At 36.2% G+C, this 20042-nt stretch overlaps 1 pseudogene across 1 annotated transcript; it reads right to left on the reverse strand.

Moving 5' to 3' along the window:
- Nucleotides 1-16742: 16742 nt before the first annotated feature.
- On the reverse strand, nucleotides 16743-18557 carry LOC698287 (cell division cycle 7-related protein kinase pseudogene; annotated as a pseudogene). Its single transcript, XR_013415793.1, has one exon. The product of XR_013415793.1 is annotated as a cell division cycle 7-related protein kinase pseudogene (transcript).
- Between the last annotated feature and the right edge of the window lie 1485 nt (nucleotides 18558-20042).

Below are 20042 nucleotides of genomic sequence, written 5' to 3' on the forward strand. Positions count from 1 at the left end.
TTTCATACAAATTTTAGAATAATTTTGCCTATGTCTATGAAAAACATTGAATTGTGATGTAAATTGTTTTAAACTTGTAGGACAATTGGGAAGAATTGGCACATTTGGTATGCTGAATCTTCCAACACAAAAACAACAACAGCATCAACAACATGAAAAATGTATTTCCATTTATTTATGTCTTTTATCAGCATCTTTCGTAGTTTTTTATACACATTACATGCTTTGTTAATTTCAAACTGAAGTATTTTATTAATTTGGGGTCATTGTGGATGATAACATGTTTTTAATTTTGGTTTCCACATGTTCATTATTAGTACATAAAAATGTGGTTAATTTTTGTGTTAATCTTGTGTCATATGATGCTGTCGAACTCATTTTATAGTTAAGGTAATTGTTTTGTAGATTCCTTGAAGTTTTCAACACAAATTTTGTCATCTTCAAATACAGTTTTATTTTATCCTTTCCAATCTGTATTTTTGCCCCAGTCTTACTGCAGTATCTTCAACTTTCTGTAGTATGTTGATGTATGTTGCTTTGACCCTGCTTTAATTAGGAAAGCATTTGGTCCTTAACCATTAAGTATGACATTTGCTGTAGATTTTTAAATTAAATCTTCTTGTCAAGTTGAGGTAATTTTCTTCTGCTCCTAAGTAGCTGAGAATATTTATCATGAACAGGTGTTGGATTTTGTCAAACGCTCTTCTGTATCAATTGATATGGTCAAATAATCCTCTTTAGCATACTGATAGAAAAAATGAGATTGTTTGGTTTTTAAATGTTAAATCACTAATATGCATTTTGAATACACTTCACTTGGTCATATAGTGGATTTTTTAATAGATTGCTGGATTTCAATTTCTAATATTTTGTTGATAATTTTTGCATGTAAATTGATGTTAGACTCTCTCTCTTTTTTGTCTCTTCTCTCTTGCATTATCTTTGACAAGTTTTGGTATCATGAAAGTTTTGGCCTCATAAAATAAATAGGAAGTGATTTATTTGCTTCTGTTTGATGAAATAGATTGTTTAAAATTGGTGTTTTCCTCAAATTTTTGATAGAACACTCCAGAGAAATCATCTGGAGCTGAGGATTTCTTTATCAGAGACATAAAATTAGTGTTAAGCTTCTTTAATCTTAGAGGGACATCAAATTATCTATTTCATCTGGTTGCGTTTTGGTGCTTGATGGCTTTACAGGAATTCTTCCATTTTTTCTAAATTCATTAATTTATGGGCCTAAAAGTGTCATAACAACCCCCTATCGTTTTAAATTCTAAAGAATCTAGAACAATACTTTTTATTTCATTTTTCGTATTTGTGACTTGAGTCTTTTTAAAATTTTTTGTCAGTCTTTCCAGAAACAGCAAGAACCAGCTATAAAATTTTATAGGACAGGTTTTTGTTGTTACATTTATTTTTCTCTACTGTTTTTATATTTTAAGTTACACTGAATTCTACTTTTATTTTATTTATTTTATTATACTTTAAGTTCAAGGGTACATGTGCACAACGTGCAGGCTTGTTACATATGTATACATGTGCCATGCTGGTGTGATGCACCCATTAACTGGTCATTTACATTAGGTATATCTCCTAATGCTATTCCTCCTCCTCCCCCCTACCCACAATAGGCCCCGGTGTGTGATGTTCCCCTCCCTGTGTCCAAGTGATCTCACTGTTCAATTCCCACCTATCAGTGAGGACATGTGGTGTTTGGTTTTCTCTTCTTGTGATAGTTTGCAAAAATGATGGTTTCCAGCTGCATTCATGTCCCTACAAAGAACACGAACCAATTTTTTTTATGGCTGCATAGTATTCCATGGTGTATATGTGCCACATTTTCTTTTTCTTCTTCTTCTTTTTTTTTTTTTTTTTTTTTTTTTTTTTTTTTTTTGAGACGGTGTCTTGCACTGCTGCCCAGGCTGGAATGCAGTGGTGCTATCTCGGCTCACTGCAAGCTCTGCCTCCTGGGTTCATGCCATTCTCCTGCCTCAGCCTCCCAAGTAGCTGGGACTACAGGCGCCCACCACCACGCCTGGCTATTTTTTGTAATTTTAGTAGAGATGGGGTTTCACCATGTTAGCCAGGATGGTCTCGATCTCCTGACCTTGTGATCTGCCCACCTCCGCCTCCCAAAGTGCTGAGATTACAGGTGTGAGCCACTATGCCTGGCCATGTGCCACATTTTCTTAATCCAGTCTGTCACTGATGGACATTTCGGTTGATTCCAAGTCTCTGCTATTGTGAATAGTGCCACAGTAAACATATGTGTGCATGTGTCTTTATAGCAGCATGATTTATAATCCTTTGGGTATATACTCACTAATAGGATGGTAGGTCAAATGGTATTTCTAGTTCTAGATCCTGGAGGAATCGCTACACTGTTTTCCACAATGCTTGAACTAGTTTACAGTCCCATCAACAGTGTACAAGTGTTCCTATTTCTCCACATCCTCTCCAGCATCTGTTGTTTCCTGACTTTTTAATGATTGCCATTCTAACTGGTGTGAGATGGTATCATTGTGGTTTTGATTTGCATTTCTCTGATAGCCAGTGATGATGAGCATTTGTACATGTGTCTGTTTGCTGTATGAAAGTCTTCTTTTGAGAAGTGTCTGTTCATATACTCTGCCCAATTTTTGATGGTTTTTTTTTGTTTTTTCTTGTAAATTTGAGTTCTTTGTAGATTCTGGATTTTAGCCCTTTGTCAGATGAGTAGATTGCAAAAATTTTCTCGCATTCTGTAGGTTGCCTGTTCACTCTGATGGTAGTTTCTTTTGCTGTGCAGAAGCTCTTTAGTTTAATTAGATCCCATTTGCCAATTTTGGCTTTTGTTGCCATTGCTTTTGGTGTTTTAGACATGAAGCCCTTGCCCATGCCTATGTCCTGAATGGTATTACCTAGGTTTTCTTCTAGGGTTTTTATGGTATTAGGTCTAACATTTAAGTCTCTAATCCATCTTGAATTAATTTTCTTATAAGGAGTAAGGAAAGGATCCAGTTTCAGCTTTCTACTTATGGCTAGCCAATTTTCCCAGCACCATTATTAAATAGGGAATCCTTTCCCCATTTCTTGTTTTTGTCAGGCTTGTCAAAGATAATATTGCTGTAGAGGTGTGGTATTACTTCTGAGGACTCTGTTCTGTTCCATTTGTCTATATCTCTGTTTTGGTACCAGTACCATGCTCTTTTGGTTACTGTAGCCTTGTAGTTTAGTTTGAAGTCAGGTAGCGTGATGCCTCCAGCTTTATTCATTTGGCTTAGGATTATCGTGGCAATGCAGACTCTTTTTTGATGCCATATGAACTTTAAAGCAGTTTTTTCCAATTCTGTAAAAAGTCATTGGGGATGGCATTGAATCTATAGATTACCTTGGGCAGTATGGCCATTTTCACGATATTGATTCTTCCTATCCATAAGCATGGTATGTTCTTCCATTTGTTTGTGTCCTCTTTTATTTCACTGAGCAGTGGTTTGTAGTTCTCCTTGAAGAGGTCCTTCACATCCCTTGTAAGTTGGATTCCTAGGTATTTTATTCTCTTTGAAGCAGTTGTGAATGGGAGTTCATTCATGATTTGGCTCTCTGTTTGTGTTATTGGTGTGTAAGAATGCTTGTGATATTTGCACATTGATTGTGTATCCTGAGACTTTGCTGAAGTTGCTTATCAGCTTAAGGAGATTTTGGGCAGAGAGTATGGGATTTTCTAAATATACAATCATGTCAGCTGCAAACAGGGACAATTTGACTTCTTCTTTTCCTAATTGAATACTCTTTATTTCTTTCGCTTACCTGATTGCCCTAGCCAGAACTTCCAACATTACGTTGAGTAGGAGTGGTGAGAGAGGGCATCCCTATCTTGTGCCAGTTTTCAAAGGGAATGCTTCCAGTTTTTGCCTATTCAGTATGATATTGGCTGTGGGTTTGTCATTAATAGCTGTCATTATTTTGAGATACATTCCATCAAAACCAAATTTATTGAGTTTTTAGCCTGAAGGTCTGTTGAATTTTGTCAAAGTCCTTTTCTACATCTATTGAGATAATCATGTGATTTTTGTCTTTGATTCTGTTTATATGCTGGATTACATTTATTGATTTGCGTGTGTTGAACCCACCTTGCATCCCAGGTATGAAGCCCACTTGATCATGGTGGATAAGCTTTTTGATGTGCTGCTGGATTCGATTTGCCAGTATTTTATTGAAGATTTTTGCATCGATGTCCATCAGGGATATTGGTCTAACATTCTCTTTCTCTGTTGTGTCTCTGCCAGGCTGTGGTATCAGGATGATGCTGGCCGCATAAAATGAGTGAGGGAGGATTCCCTCTTTTTCTATTGATTGGAATAGTTTCAGAAGGAATGGTACCAGGTTCTCCTTGTACCTCTGGAAGAATTTGGCTGTGAATCAGTCTCATCCTGGACTTTTTTTTGGTTGTAGGTTATTAATTATTGCCTCAATTTCAGAGCCTGCTGTTGGTCTCTTCAGGGATTCAAATTCTTCCTGGTTTAGTCTTGGGAGAGTGTAAGTGTCCAGAAAATTATCCATTTCTTCAAGGTTTTCTAGTTTATTTGCATAGAGGTATTTATAGTATTCTCTGATGGTAGTTTGTATTTCTGTGGGGTTAGTGGTGATATCCCCTTTATCATTTTTATTGCATCTATTTGATTCTTCTCTCTTTTCTTCTTTATTAGTTTTGCTAGTGGTCTATCAATTTTGTTGATCTTTTCAAAAAAACAGCTCCTGGATTCATTGATTTTTTTGAAGCATTTTTTTGTGTCTCTATCTCCTTCAGTTCTGCTCCGATCTTAGTTATTTCTTGCTTTCTGCTAGCTTTTGAATGTGTTTGCTCTTGCTTCTCTAGTTCTTTTAATTGTGATGTTAGGGTGTCAATTTTAGATCTTTCCTGCTTTCTCTTGTGGGCATTTACTGCTATAAATTTCCCTCTACACACTGCTTTAAATGTGTCCCAGAGATTCTGGTATGTTGTATCTTTGTTCTCATTGGTTTCAAAGAACATCTTTATTTCTGCCTTCATTTCGTTATGTACCCAGTAGTCATTCAGGAGCAAGTTGTTCAGTTTCCATGTAGTTGAGTGGTTTTGATTGAGTTTCTTAGTCCTGAGTTCTAGTTTGATTGCACTGTGGTCTGAGAGACAGTTCGTTATAATTTCTGTTCTTTTACATTTGCTGAGGAGTGCTTTCCTTCCAACTATGTGGTCAGTTTGGAATAAGTGTGATGTGGTACTGAGAAGAATGTATACTCTGTTGATTTGGGGTGGAGAGTTCTGTCGATGTCTATTAGGTCTGCTTGGTGCAGAGTTGTGTTCAATTCCTGGATATCCTTCTTAACTTTCTGTCTCGTTGATCTGTCTAATGTTGACAGTGGAGTATTAAAATCTCCCATTATTATTTTATGGAAGTCTAAGTCTCCTTGTAAGTCTCTAAGGACTTGTTTTATGAATCTGGGTGCTCCTGTATTGGATGCATATATATTTAGGATAGTTAGCTCTTCTTGTTGAATTGATCCCTTTACCATTATGTAATGGCCTTCTTTGTCTCTTTTGATCTTTGTTAGTTTAAAGTCTGTTTTATCAGAGACTAGGATTGCAACCCCTGCTTTTTTTTGTTTGTTTGTTTTCCATTTGCTTGGTAGATCTTCCTCCATCCCTTTATTTTGAGCCTATGTGTGTCTCTGCATGTGAGATGGGTCTCCTGAATACAGCAAAGTGATGGGTCTTGACTCTTTATCCAATTTGCCAGTCTGTGTCTTCTAATTGGACCATTTAATCCATTTACATTTAAGGTTAATATTGTCATGTGTGAACTTGATCCTGTCATTATGATATTAGCTGGTTATTTTGCTCATTAGTTGATGCAGTTTCTTCCTAGCATCGATGGTCTTTACATTTTGGCATGTTTTTGCAGTGGCTGGTACCGGTTGTTCCTTTCTATGTTTAGTGCTTCCTTCAGGAGCTCTTGTAGGACAGGCCTGGTGGTGATAAAATCTCTAAGCATTTGCTTCTCTGTTAAGGTATTTATTTCTCCTTGACTTATGAAACTTAGTTTGGCTGGATATGAAATTCTGGGTTTAAAATTCTTTTCTTTAAGAATGTTGAATATTGGCCCCCACTCTCTACTGGCTTGGAGAGTTTCTGCCGAGAGTTCTGCTGTTAGTCTGATGGGCTTCCCTTTGTGGGTTACCCCACCTTTCTCTCTGGCTGACCTTAACATTTTTCCCTTCATTTCAACTTTGGTGAATCTGACAATTATTTGTCTTGGAGCTGCTCTTCTCAAGGAGTATCTTTGTGGCTTTCTCTGTATTTCCTGAATTTGAATGTTGGCCTGCCTTGCTAGTGTGGGGAAGTTCTCCTGGATAACATCCTGCAGAGTGTTTTCCAACTTGGTTCCATTCCTCCCATCACTTTCAGGCACACCAATCAGATGTAGATTTGGTCTTTTCACATAATCCCATATTTCTTGGAGGCTTTGTTCATTTCCTTGTACTCTTTTTTCTCTACACTTCTCTTCTCACTTCATTTCATTCATTTGATCTTCAGTCACTGATAATCTTTCTTCCAGTTGATCAAGTCAGTTACTGAAGCTTGTGCATTTGTCATGCAGTTCTCATGTCATGGTTTTCATCTCTATCAGTACATTTATGGACTTCTCTGCATTGGTTATTCTAGTTATGCATTTTTCCATTCTTTTTTCAAGGTTTTTAGTTTCTTTGTGCTGGGTACATATTTCCTCCTTTAGCTCTGAGAAGTTTGATCGCCTGAATTCTTCTTCTCTCTACTCATCAAAGTCATTCTCTGTCCAGCTTTGTTCTGTTGCTGGCGACGAGCTGTGTTCCTTTGAAGGGAGAGATGTGCTCTGATTTTTTGAATTTCCAGCTTTTCTGCCCTGCTTTTTCCCCATCTTTGTGGTGTTATCTGCCTTTGGTCTCTGATGATGGTGACATACTGATGGGGTTTTGGTTTGGGTGTCCTTTCTGTTTGTGAGTTTTCCTTCTAACATCAGGACCCTCAGCTGCAGGTCTGTTGGAGTTTGCTTGAGGTTTACTCCAGGCCCTGTTTGCCTGGGTATCAGCAGCAGAGGTTGCAGAAGGTAGAATATTGCTGAACAGCAAGTGTTTCTGTCTGATTCTTGCTCTGGAAGCTTTGTCTCAGAGGTGTACCCAGCCGTGTGAGGTGTGAGGTATCAGTCTGCACCTAGTGGGGGATGTCTCCCTGTTAGGCTACTCATGGGTGAGGGACCCACTTGAGTAAGCAGTCTGTCTGTTCTCAGATCTCAACCTCCATGCTGGGAGAACCACTGCTCTCTTCAAAGCTGTCAGTCAGGGACATTTACATCTGCAGAGGTTTCTGCTGCTTTTTGTTTAGCTATGCCCTGTCCCCAGAAGTGCTACTCTTATTTTTTTCTACTTGCTTTGGGTTTATTTTGCTCTTCTTTTTTAGATGTTTGAGAAAAGAGCTTACATTATTGAATTGAGTCTTTTCTTCTTTTTTTTTTTAAGTACAGATTTAGAGCTATAAATTTAAACTTCATTCTCAGCAATACTTCATTAGTATACCATACATTTTTGTATATGTTATTATCTATTTTAATTCAGTTTAATGTACTTTTTATTGACCTTAAGAGTTATTCTTTGACATAAAAATCATTTAAAAATATACTTAATTTATATTTGTTTAGATATTTTTCTGCTTTCTGTTATTTCTAGTTTGACTCTGTCACAATAACACACTCTGTATAATGTCAATTCTTTGATAGCTGTTGAATTTTGTTTAGTGACCCAAGATTTGGTATGTTTTGGTGAATGTTCCATGTATACTTGAAAATAAATGTGTATGCTGCTATTGTTGGGTGATATATTCTATGTTAATATGTTAGATAAATTTGGTTGATTGTGTTTTTTAGATTTTCTATATCATTGCTGATATTTTGTCTAGTAGTTCCATCAGTTGCTGAGAGGAAGTTACTGAAGTTGTTCAATGATATTATATATCTATTTATGTTTTGAGTATATCAGCTTTAGCATGATATCTTTTGTAGCTCCATTGATTGGGGCACACACATTTAGGATCAACATGTCTTCCTAATAGATTGTTTCTTTTATTTTAACTGAATATATTTCTTTGTTTCTAGAATTTAACTCTGAAGCTCTGAAGTCCACTTTATTAGACATGGATATACTCTCTCTGTTTTTTTTTTTCCCTATTAATGCTGGGATGACATATATTTTCCCTTCATATTACTGTATATTTACAGTAAACTAAGCACAACTAAATTTAAAATTAGTGTTTTTTTGTAAAAGACGTCAAATATCTACTTTGTCAATCTGTTTTGAAAAGTGTTTAGATCATTTAAATTTAAAGTAATTATTGATATACTATTTCTTAAGTCTGTCATTTAAATATTTTATTTTATGTGTACTTCCTCTGGTTATTGCTCCCCCATTTCTCTATTCTTGCCTTTTTGTGGATTACTTAACATTATGTTAGATCCTATCTTAACATTTTTGAGTGTATCTCTTCATATTTGTTTTTGTCTTGGTTGCTTTTAGTATTCCATTATACATATGTAACTTGTCACAGTCTACTGATGTGAACATTTTACCATTTCAAATTAATTATACAACTCTCACTACCATTTAGGTTACTCTGTCTTCCCAAAAATAATCACGCTTCTAAACATTTTTGAGGCTGGGCGCAGTGGCTCACGGCTGTAATCCCTTGGGAAGCAGAGGTGGGTGGATCACTTGAGGTCAGGAGTTTGAGACCGACCTGGCCAGCATGGTGAAACCCCATCTCTACTAAAAAACAAACAAACAAACAAAAAATGCAATTAGCTGGGCGTGGTGGCGAGCGCCTGTAGTCCCAGCTACCCGGGAGTCTGAGGCATGAGAATCTCTTAAACCAGGGAGGCAGAGGTTGCAGCAAGCCAAGATCGGACCACTGCACTCCAGTCTAGGTGACAGAGTGAGACCTGGTCTCAAAAAAGCACAAAGCAAACAAAAAACATCTTTATCATGAGTGTCATGCTGTGTTAATATATTTGTTTCAATAACTAATATGATTTATGAAATATGTGAGTTGAAATATAATCTAATGTATACATCCATATTTTTACTGTCCTGTTATTCCTTCCTGATGTTCCAAGACTCTTCTCCTATTCATCTTCTTTCTGTTTGAAAATTTTTCTTAACTCATCTTTAGGGTTAAGTCTACTAATAATAAATTATCTTAGCTTTCCTTCTTCTGAGACTGTTTAATTTGTCTTCATTCTTTAAGGATCGTTTTTGTAGATATAGAATTTTGAATTTTCAGTTAATAGGTATGTTTTATTTGTAACATTTAAAATGTTGTGTCACTTCTTTCTGGACTCCATGGTTTCATATGAGGCATCCACCGACATTTGACTAGTTCCACTACACGTAATTCATTTTTTTCCTCTCAGCTGTCTTGAAGATTTCACTTTAAGTTTTCACAAATTTAATTATCAGATTTCTTGGTGGAAATATCATTGGTTTAATACTGTTTGAAGCTTGCTTAGACTCTTCAATCTGCATTTTTTTTTTTTTTTTTTTTTTTTGAGACGGAGTCTCGCTCTGTCGCCCAGGCTGGAGTGCAGTGGCCGGATCTCAGCTCACTGCAAGCTACGCCTCCCGGATTCATGCCATTCTCCTGCCTCAGCCTCCCGAGTAGCTGGGACTACAGGTGCCTGCCACCTCGCCCGGCTAATTTTGTGTGTTTTTAGTAGAGACGGGGTTTCACCGGGTTAGCCAGGATGGTCTCAATCTCCTGACCTTGTGATCCGCCCATCTCGGCCTCCCAAAGCGCTGGGATTACAGGCGTGAGCCACCGCACCTGCCCCAATCTGCAATTTTATATCTTTTGCCATATTGGAAAATTCTCAGCCATTATTTTTTTTCAAATTATTTATCAGCCCTGCTCCTCTCCTTCTGTGACTATAAAAATACAAATGTTTAACATTTTGGCATTGTTTCGCAGGTCCTTGAGCCTTTGTTCTTTTTTAAAAACTGTATGTGCTCTATGTTGTGCATATTGGGTAAATCTTACTGATCTGTATTCAATTTCAGTGATTCTATTTTCTGTAACCTATGACACTATGATATTGAGCCAATCTCATAAGATAACAAAATTTCTGTTAGTATAATATTCAGTTTTGCAATTTCTATTTGGCTCTTTAAAAAAAAAACGCTATTTTTATCAGTATTTTCAAGAGAAAAAAATTGAGAAATTCTCAATCACTATTTCTTCAACTATTTGCGTCCTTTCTCCTTTGGTCACTCAAATTGCAAATACTCTTGACCTCCTTAATTCTCCTACAGCTCAATGATGCATTGTTAATTTTTTTGAAATATGTTTCACCCTGCATTGTGTTTTAGCTAGTTTCTATCTTCAAAGTTACTAATTTTGAAGTTCAGTATCACTAATGATTACTTTTTAATATCCTTATCTACTCATTCTAACATCTGTGCCATTTGTGGCTTAGTTTGCATGTATTTTTTTCCTATAACAGTTTCTATTTTCCTGATTTTTTTTTTTTTGTAGTCCTGGTAATTGTTTCCTGGTTGTCGATATTGCGAATATACTTTTTTGTATAGAAGATTTTTTTTCAGCCAAAGAAGGTATTTTCATTAATTTTTAACTTTTATTTTAAGCTCATGGGTACAAGTACAGGTTTGTTACATAGGTAAACTTGTGTCATGGGAGTTTTTTGTACAGATTATTTCATTACCCAGGTATTAAGCCTAGTACCCATTATGTATTTTTCCTGATCCTCTCCCTCCTCTCACCCTCAGAAAAGCCCAACTGTGTGTTGTTTCCCTCTATGTGTCCATGTGTTCTCATCATTTAGTTCCCACTTATGAGTGAGAACATGCAGTAGTTTTTAAAATTCTATAAATATTATGAACCCTTATTCTAGAACTTGATTAACTTATTTGGAGATAGTTTGATCCTTTTAATGCTTGCTTTTGAGTTTTGTTGGGAAAGACCAGCACTGAATTAGTGTAGGACTAATTGTAACTCACCATTGGAGTGATCACCTTCCAGGTAGTTTATCTGACCCTGCTGTTGGAAACATGAACTCTTCCTGGCCCTGTATTTCCTTACTGGACATGTGTCTCTTTCATTTGGTTCTTTTCTTGGCCTTAGGTATTTTTTTTACACATTGTAGCTAATGGGGACACTCACTATTTCCAGTTCTTTGTGAACTCTACGGATTTTCCCTTGTAATTTGTTAAGGTAGTTTTTTCTCAGACCCCGGGTGACTTTTTTCATATGCACACACTGATCAGTACTCAACTGAAGACTTTAAAGAAACTCTGTAGAGCTCTGCAGTGCTCTATCTTGGCAGGTTCCATCTTTTGACTCTGCTTTGTTAATTCTATCAACCTTACCCTTACCATGCCTCCACCTATGTCTTCTCAGTTCAAAGTACCTCTGGCACCCCTGCCTGGTTTTTGTCTCTTTGTGAGATGGCCTGGAAACTCTTTCTAGATAGTAAGCTGGGACCATCATTAGGTTTCCCTCATTTGTTTTCTTGACTCTCATAGATCACTGTCCTTTTCTGCCTGATGTTTAATGCCTGAATACCATTGTTTCAGATTGTATACATATTATGGTTGTTGCTATAATTACTGTTATTATTTTACATCAAATACAAGAATAAATCCAGTATATTAGTCCATCTGTCTTGAAAACAGACGTTTCTATATATAGTGTTTTCCTAAATTATATTCTTTATTCTTTTAATGCTTATGTTATTCCATATTTGATCAAGGAAAGCTTCTTCATATTGATGTAAAGGTTATTTTGCTTGAATTTTTAGTTTTACAGTTTTATAAAACCGCCTAGATTATTTTGTACACATTCTTTCCACAGACTGATTATCCGTCACGCCTCATATTTCGTGAGTTTTAATTGCAGACTTCACTAGTTATAAATTAAATCTGTTATTTTAGTAACCGGGTTACCTTGAAAAATGTACTTCACTACATGAGTAGTTAAGCTAATTTTCTTTTTTAGTTAAGCTAATATAATACCTCCTATCTTGCTTTGTTGTAGGAGCTAAATAAAATGTTAAATATAATAAGTCCTGGTAGAAACCTTCATATTTAATACACATTTAAAACATGGTATATTATTTTACCTTTCTTCTGTCTCAGGGATAAGTACATCGATCATTAATTGTAAGAATCAATATGGAGATTTCGCTACTAGTGTTTTTGTTTGTTTTGTTTTTGTTTTTGTTTTGTTTGTTTGTTTGTTTGTTTTGGGGGGGGATGGAGTCTCTCCCTCTGTCACCCAGGCTGGAGTGCAGTGGCGTGATCTCCGCTTACTGCAAGCTCCGCCTCCCAGGTTCACGCATTCTCCTGCCTCAGCCTCCCCAGTAGAGGGACTACAGGCGCCTAGCACCACGCCCGGCTAATTTTTTGTATTTTAAGTAGAGACAGGGTTTCACTGTGTTAGCCAAGATGGTCTCCATCTCCTGACCTCGTGATTCGCCTGCCTTGGCTTTCCAAGGTGCTGGGATTACAGGCGTGAGCCACCGCGTCCGGCTGCTACTAGTGTTTTAATTGTCCTATTGCACCAGTAATTGTTTAGAAAAATGATATATTCAACTAATTTAAAAATAATTCCTGAGGAACCTTCATTTTATTCTTTCTCTTTCTGAAATCAGGTAAGTACATGATGAATGGTTTCTGCATGCACTAAACATAATGTGCCATTAATCATGGAGTCTGCTGGGTTATAAGTGCTGTGTCATTATATCAAACTCTCACCTCCATCTGCCCATCAGAATGTATTACACACCTCAGAGAACTTGAGACAGGAAACCAATATCAAGTGACAGGGTATCAGGACATCTTTAATGTCTGACACAATTCCCTCTCTGCCACATAATTATGTTAGGATTCATTTTTATCTCTTTCTTGAGGCTTAATGAATGGCAAATCATTACTAGTTCACATATGGCTTATGAATTGTTTATCTGAATTTAAAATAACTTTGAGCAAAATTTGTTCATGAAAAATAAATTTCTGAGTAGAAAATCATTACTTATTATATTGGCAGCTGGCTTTTTTGAATTTCTGTTGTAAGCCCCAAAGAACAACTAGACTTTAAAAGAATAAAAAAGGGAGAGAGAAAAAAAAGACGAGAGGAGAGAGGGAAGAACAGAACACAATATAAGAGAAAGACTCATGAGAATGAGCAAAAAACTGTATTGGTTTTATTGGACCAAAATTTCCATCTACCTCCTAGTGTACTCAGTCACGTGAATGATACAGGGTAGCAGAAGAAATGTGGTTAAGACAACAAAACAATAGTTTAGAAATCACAGATACTTCATAACAGAGAAGGTAGCAAAGGGCAAATTTGCTTTCTCTATCTCCCTCAATCTTTATGCTTCTAGTCCTAATACTGTCAATATAGTCTAAAGTAGGTTAACAGTGAGAGAATAATGGCAGCATGGTTTCAGAATAACGTGGAATGGTATATAGTAGATTAGCTAGAGGATGTTAAGTACCTGAAAATAAAGACAGAGTGGCACATGTGAACAGGTAAGAAGTGGTGACAAAAGCGATAATGAACAATGACTATAGAAAAGGTGCAAAGAACACAGACACTTCTCAAAAGCAGCCACCAAGCATATAAAGTTCAACATCACTGATCATTAGAGAAATGCAAGTCAAAACCACCATGAGATACCTTCTCACACCAGTCAGAATAGGTATTATTAAAAAGTCAAAAACAAACAAACAAACAAAAACAGATGCTGGTGAAGTTGTGGAGAAAAAGGAACACTTTTACACTGTTAGTGGGAGTGTAAATTAGGTCAACCATTGTAGAAGACAGTGTGACAATTGCTCAAAAACCTAAAGACAGAAATAACTTTCAATTCAGCAATAGCATTACTGGGTATATATCCAAAGGAATAGAAATCATTCTATTATAAAGACACATGTACACATATGTTGGTTGCAGCACTCTTCACAATAGGAAAGACCTGGAATCAACCCAAATGCCCTTCAATGATCATCTGGGTCAAGAAAATGTGGTCCATATACACCATGGAATACTATGCAACCATAAAACATGAACAAGATCATGTCCTTTGCAGGGACACGGATGGAGCTGGAGGCCATTATCCTTAGCAAACTAACACAGGAACAGAAAACCAAATACCATATGCAGTGCGAGCTAAATGATGAGAACTCATGGACACACAGAGGAGAACAGCACACACTGGGGCCTACCAGAGAGTGGAGGGTGGGAGGAGGGAGATGATCACGAAAAATAACTAATGGGTACTAAGCTTAACATCTGGGTAATGAAATAATTGGTACCATAAACCCCCATGACACACATTTACTTATGTAACAAACCTGCACATCCTGTAGATGTACCCCTGAACTTAAAATAAATGTTAACAATAAGAAAAGGTACCAGAAATAGCACTGTTTCTGTCACTTCATAAGATATGTTCTGTTATTATGCCCCTTTTGCAAATGAAAAGAATTGTGCAGAGAACCTCAAATACAGGCAAGATGGTGCAGAATTGTTTCTCCATTCTCCTCCTCACAACTAAAACCCTGGAAATAAAGAAGAGGCAACCAAAGAACATTGAACGATGATAAAAAAGAACATGTTTGGGACTCCAGGATTGGAGAAACACAGCAACAGCAGACAGTCTCATATCCAACAAATATGACTTAGACTCAGGATTTCCTGACCTCCTGTATAACAAAATAAGGTGGGTCAGTAATTTTATTCTTCTCCTGGATTTAAAAAAAAAAAAAAGTTCCAGTGACATTTTCAGGCAAGCCTGGCACCATGCTGGCCAGGGGGTTGCATCAGGAAGCCTGATAGATACAAGGTATAAGAGACCAGTGGACATACTCCCCTTCCCACTGAGCCCATCCCCTGACTCAGCAAGAAACAGTGGGCAGTAGGGCAGCATCAGTAAGGGGAATCTGCCATAGCCTTGCAAAAGGACTTGAAGGCATAGGAATAAATAATAAAAACAAATTGTACAAAATGAACAGAGAATAACTAAATTGTGGACAATTCAAGAGGACAACTCAATTTGTAATTGGAATCTCTGAAGGAGGGGATGTAAATATTTAGAAGAAATTTTTTTTAACTTGTCAGAAACTATTAGCCCCAGGGGGAGAAAGTAATTAAAACTACACTAAAGTACATCAAAATTTAATTGCTTAAAAATGTCAATAATAGTCAGATTTTTTAAAAGACACGTTATACTGAGGGGTATGAAAATTAGAATAAAAGCAGACTTCTCATCACAAACAATTCAACTCAGAAGACAGTGGAGCAACATCTTTTAAGTATTGAAGAAAAAAAATGTCATGCTGGAATTCTATCCTCAATCACATGTCTTTCAAAAAGAAATGTAAAACAAAGACTTTTTCAGGTTTATGAAAGGTTAGAGTTATTTTTTAAATATAAAAGGATAACTTTATTAAATATACTAATTCAAGAGCATTCAATTTTTTTAAGATTATGGCATAAGACAGAGCAGATCAATGGTAATGGTTTGTATAGATATATCCCATAATTACCAAACAGATTAGGTAGATATACTGGCCTATCAATGCTCAAAATAACAAAATGAATATATGTCCCTCAACTATTTCTGTATTTTATGACTACTAAATAGGAAATCTGTCAGCTGACCCAACCACCGGACTTTTTCCCATAGGAAGTTTGATATGCTGTCATTGATATATATCATTTCTGAATATAAACCTCTATCTTGGATCTTTTTCTGTTTGTCTACTTCATTATCTCTCTTCCCAACCCACCTAAGACTTAGTCAAAACAGGATACAGAGATCTGGATGGCTCTATGCAGAGGAAAAATCTCCAATAATACTGTCAATTCTGTATTCACTTTTCCTTTCATCAGCTACCTAATTATATCTAAGATAGTGTGAAAAAATATACAACTCAAAAAAGAAAAGCATTTGGACTATCAATCTTCACCTTGGTCCTGCAGCTTCCCTTTATCAACCAGTGTATATATTATTTTAAATTCCCAACTGTAAACACATGCAATAATTAATAAAACATCCAGAAACTTTGTGGTCAGCATCATATAATTTCCGAGGAGAATGTTTTTCGTAGGGACAGAGAAGGAAGAAAATCGAGAAGCCATTAAGAAAAAATGGCAAGTCACACTAAAATGCTTTCATAAAATGTTTTTTAAAAATGGATAAATTCAATTTTAAGTGATACTTTGCACCATGACCAACATTTCCTCATTGTTTTAGTGTTCATAAAAGGCATAATATGTACCTCTAGAAAATGAAATTATCTTCTTTACTTACAACATTGTTAGAGCACCAGCACCAGGTTGATTTTCTCCAAAGTACACATAGCTCATAACTCTAAAAAAATTTACAAATTAAGTCTTTTGATTCATTTAATCCTCATCACATCTGTTAATTTTAATTAATTAAAGCTAAAACTGTTCCTTTTTCTGCATATGTTAGTGAAAGGTAATTAGGGAAACTAAAAATCTGACCTAATAGGAACCCACCTAAAATCTACTTAGGTAGGTTTAATTCAAAGAAGATCATGTTGTTAGTCCCAACAACTATCCCAGGCATTTTAAGTATTCTTAATCTATATTTTAGAACGTGTCACCAAACACTAAAATGTTAAAATAAATTATTAATCCTGCTCTGGTCTCTAAACAAGAACTTACGGCTATTACAAAGTATTCCTTTATATTCTACCTCATAACAGTAAACATTAAATGAAGACCCACCATCACAAGCTCATATCTTTAAAAAATGGATGCAACAAAACTTCTTCTGCTGTTATTCTTGAAGCTGGATTTAGATCTAGCAGTTTATCAAGTAGGTCATAAGCTTCATCAGGTACCTCATTCCAGCCTTCTAAATTGGTAGTATACTCATCAAAACAACACCCACAGCTATTACTATCCCCCTTTTTAAATGAATTCCCTGAGTATTGTCCTGGAGGTGTTTGTACGAGGCGAGAAGCTTTATGGTCAGTCTTCTCTGAAATAGTTGGTTGATGAGAAGTAGGCCCTTGTATATCACTTGTTTACTTGGGAGTGTTGGAATCCATACCCCTGAGTCTCTCACAGAGTTTTCTCAAGTCTTGTGCTGGAACTTCTTTGCTACATAATATTGATTTCCCAAAAGTTTTAGCAGCTTGCATAGTTTCTCTGGATCCCTGAATTGTCATAATTTGGGCCAAAGCAGTTAAATCATCACTTGCTTTATAAAATGGGTATCGTCCACTAAGCAAAGAAAGAAATATGACACCTGCAGACCACATGTCAATTGCTGTAGTGTGATTGGGGCACTTTGTCAAGACCTCTGGTGCTCTGAATCCTGGTGTACCTGCCCTAGGGGCAACCTGCTGATGCCTTGAAGGGCAAATACTACAAACTTTATCTGTTGCATAGCAGTCACAGGTCAGGCTAGCCGGGCAAGAACTGGCAGCTTTCCTCATCACACCACTATTCATAACTTTTGCAGAAATAACCTTCTTTTTTGTTGCTAACTTTCTAGACAGTACATCCACAGTCTTTGACTGCTTCATGAGTTTCACTGCAGGGCTCTCATGTGAAATGGAGCTGTGTATATTGAAATTTCTTTTTCCAAAAACAGAGCGCTGGACAGAAAGGCCTACAGATCCCTCCTTTCCATCTTTTCCTTGTTTAATCTGAATTTGTGCCTTTGTGCAGGGTCTTTTAACAGAAGCTTTTGTGGTGGACTGCTGATCCAGATCCTTAGGTACTGGGCCACTCAATGGAATCCTGTTTCCTGTGATTATATGGGATTTGTTTTGTGAACACCTTTCCTGCTGAGCTTCAGACTGGACAAATTTGAAAAGCTCTATTTTAATATCATGGGTTCCTTGGGCCAAACCAAAGTCTACCAAGGCATACTTTTTCAAGCGCCTATTATATAAAAAATTGCTGGGCTTAACATCACGGTGAACAATACCAAACTGATGGATGCGTTTCAAAGCTTTGAACAGATTAAACATATATTCCCGTACTTCTTGAAAGGAAAGAGAATTCAAAATGGCCAAAAATGACTCATGCTGCAGATATGGCATAGCAATAACTACATGATCATTCTTCCTAAAGCAGTATTTAACTCCCATGACATTATCTTGCCCCCCAGCCACTGTTAGGCGCTGAAGTTCAGCTGCAGTTCTTACAGGATGACTTGTTGGAATCAAGTGTTTTAGAGCAATTTTCTCTTCAGGTCCTACTTGTAACTGTACTGTGGCCAAATTAACAGAGCTGAAAGTGCCTTCTCCAATTTTGTCCTTAATCTTAAACACATTACCAAGCTGTGGTACAGGCTTCTCAATATCTTTTTTAACACCTGCAAGTTTAAAATTCTGTTGTTTTTTTTTTTTTAAAGGCCTTCAACCTGAAACCGGTCATGCTGGGGAGAAAAAGCCATTGACTCATCCATTTGAATCCCCAAAGACGCCTCCATCAGAAGACAATTGGGATGCAAAATGCCAGCTAAGGGGTTATATTCACAGGGGAAGCAAAGCAGGGTTTAAGGGAGTACGACTTCTGTGGCTCCCCAGATGCCTGGGTCGCCGTCTCCAAGAGCTCCCCACCTCAGGTTAGAGATTTTTATTACCAGTTACCTATGCTAAAGTAAATACTATAGGAAGTCCTTAAAAAAAACAAAAATTATATCAAATAGAAATCTGCATTTAAACAACAAAATAAATAACACTGGAAATGATCATTACATGTATAAATATAAACATTATTTCTAAATTTTAAAAGTTTTTAAGTATAATTAATCATTTAAAGGAAATAAAAAAGGAATGCACTTTAAAATATATGACATGTATGGAAATGTTATGACAACAGAAGAAAGTTTTGGGAAGGAGAAACAAAAATATATCACTGTGGTATTCTAATGCACTGTGTAAGGAAGTACATTATTGCTTGAAAATAGACTGTGATAAATATGCATATGTACTATATAAACCCCAAGGCAACCACTGAAAGAACAAAACAAAAAGTAATAGCTAATAGGTAAAAAGGGAGATATATGTAATACTAAAAAATACTTGATTTTTTTTAAGAAATAAAGGAACGAAGGAAACGAAAAAGGAAATGATAAATGGGAAAAATACAGCAAAATGGTATATCTAGATCAAATATCAATTAATGCATTGATTAAAAATTATCTAAACATCAAATTAATAGCAGAGTCATTCACATTATATGAAAAGTAAACTCCAACTATATTATTCTTGCAGAAAACCAACCTTAAGTATAAAGACAAAAAAGTTTAAAACAGAAAGATTGAAAAATGTATCCCATTTCAACACTAATGAAAAGCAATCTAGAATTTCTATATTAATATGAAACAAAGTAGTTTTCAGAGAAAAGAATACTGCCAGGAATGTGGTGGGCCATTTTTTAAAGTAATAAAGGAATCGATTTGTCATGAGGATTTAACCCTAAATGTGTATTCATCTAATAATAGAGTTCAAAATACATGAATTGAAATCTGATAAAAATAGTAATGAAAAGCAAATGAATCCACAATTGTATTTGAATACTTCAGTACCATTTTCTCAATAATTGATACAATAAGAGAGAAAACAAATAAGAATACAGACTTGAACAGCAATATTAACCAACATGACTAGTTGACAATTATCAACAACCTTTGCAAAAGCAGAAAAACACACATTCTATTCAAGTCTATGTTGAATATGTTCTAAGATAGCCAATATTATAGGCAATAAAACCAAAATCTGTTTTAGTTAAGGCTGTCCAGAGAAACAGAACCAATAGAGCTAGAATGTGTGTGTATTTGTGTGTATGTGTGCACATAAAGTGGGAGAGGATAGAGAGAGAGAAAGAGAGAGAGAGAGAGAGAGAGAGAGAGAGAGAGAGAGATTATGAGAAGTGGATTATAAGGTTGTAGATGCTTCAAGTTCTCCATCTTCAGGGCAAGTCAGTA

The sequence above is a fragment of the Macaca mulatta genome, chromosome 3, assembly GCF_049350105.2.
Source record: "Macaca mulatta isolate MMU2019108-1 chromosome 3, T2T-MMU8v2.0, whole genome shotgun sequence".
Classification (NCBI taxonomy): domain Eukaryota; kingdom Metazoa; phylum Chordata; class Mammalia; order Primates; family Cercopithecidae; genus Macaca; species Macaca mulatta.